This window comes from Hydra vulgaris, chromosome 08 (assembly GCF_038396675.1).
Source record: "Hydra vulgaris chromosome 08, alternate assembly HydraT2T_AEP".
Classification (NCBI taxonomy): domain Eukaryota; kingdom Metazoa; phylum Cnidaria; class Hydrozoa; order Anthoathecata; family Hydridae; genus Hydra; species Hydra vulgaris.
This window is the reverse complement of record NC_088927.1, coordinates 43,901,217-43,902,816: the sequence shown is the minus strand read 5'-3', so window position 1 is coordinate 43,902,816 and position 1,600 is coordinate 43,901,217. Positions and strand designations below refer to the sequence as shown.

The window sequence follows — 1,600 nt, the reverse complement described above, 5'->3', positions numbered from 1 at the left end:
AGTAAGGTTACACATACTGAAGTGTTTGATATTATTCCAAAAAACAAAAATAATAAAGAGATTTGATAAAATATTTAAAAAATTAAGTATATTGCATGTTTTTAGGATGAATTTTGGTGGATAGGGACTGCTGAAGATGTAAATGAACTTGATATTGAAGTCAGATTTATGCAACCACATGAATCAGTTAAAAATTTCTTTTAGCTAATGAGAAATGATGAGTGCTGGGTGCTTAACTCTGAAGATGTATGCATAATTTTTACACCCACAACAATATCAGGTCGTACGTTCAACAAGTCTGATTTAGATTTAAAGAGTATATGGAGTTGGTTACATTAAAATAAATAAAAATATAAACATTTAAGATAATGTTGCTGTAATTTATTTACATGTTATTAGTAACTTAGTTTTTGTTTTTTCTTTTCTTTTTTTCAAATCCGGTGGGAGGTGGGGAGGGGGTTAGGGAGTAGTTGTACCTCCTTTTGCCTCTATCAACTATCGAGTCCTGAGAGTAGTTTTTTTTTAATTCCTTGAGCAAAAATCTATTTGAATTCCAAATTTTAGGAAAATCCTCCTAACCATTATCTCAACAACCCATGTATATTTTCAGCTGGAATTTTTGCAGTTATCATTTATTTAATATGGACTGCTAATGGTGTAAAAAAAAAGGCAATTCTATGACGTATGGGTAACAACTTTTTTTTTATTTTGTGTGGATAATATCATATGAAAACCCTTTTGTATTTTTATTTTTTTATTTGTAACAATATATGTAACATTTTCTTATAAACTTGTCAATTTACTCATAAGTTTTTGAAAATGTTAAGGTAGACTTTTTGATATTTTAGACTTGTTTGAATAATGGAATATTTTGCATATTTGATACATGCACAGAATATGAGTTCTCCTTACTTAATGTTTTGCTTGAGAAATCTCAAAAAGAGAACTATATTGTTTAGAGGAGAAATTTTGAATAGCATCATAAATATCAAGGGAAAGCTGTACGGTTACATTTTTTTAGTTTTTAGTCTTATTCAGTTTGTATGATTTTAATTTAGTTTAATCAAAGTAAAACTTTTATTTAATTAAGTTTAATTTTAATTATTAAGTATTCATCTATTTTTTGGTTAAATTTTAGTAACTCCCAAAATATGTTGGATCAAGCTGGCTGTTGAATAAAAATCAAATGTAACATCACTTCAAGTTGGCGATAAATTGCGAATATTGTTATGAAAAACATTTATTTTGAGTAAATAATATCAAAGATTTTTCATTTCCACTTATTACAACGTAATTGGTGCAATTAGGACAGAACTGCTTTAAAACTCACAAATATTTTTTTCCAAAATAATTTAGAACAGTATGATTTTAATTAAATCGGGTAATCCCAAAGGGGTTCGGTCACAAAGTTTACAGTATCTTAAGAGTCATTTTTTGTAAGAATCAGGCAGTCAATGGAAGTGACCTCCTCCAAATTGCTTGAATTTTTTAAATATTGATCAGAATATAGAAAAAACCTGTTGGGGAAAAAAAAAATTTTCAAAAATGTTTCGTTCACTCGGAATCTGGGCTTAAATTTTTGAGATTTTTTTAAAAATTT

The 1,600-nt window shown here is 27.6% G+C and overlaps 1 long non-coding RNA gene across 1 annotated transcript; it reads left to right on the top strand.

The window, feature by feature from the left end:
* Window positions 1-529: 529 nt before the first annotated feature.
* LOC136083873 (uncharacterized) lies at window positions 530-1,273 on the top strand. Its single transcript, XR_010640171.1, has 3 exons — window positions 530-688; window positions 849-1,001; window positions 1,139-1,273. It is a non-coding gene; the product is annotated as an uncharacterized LOC136083873 (long non-coding RNA).
* The last annotated feature ends 327 nt before the right edge of the window (window positions 1,274-1,600 follow it).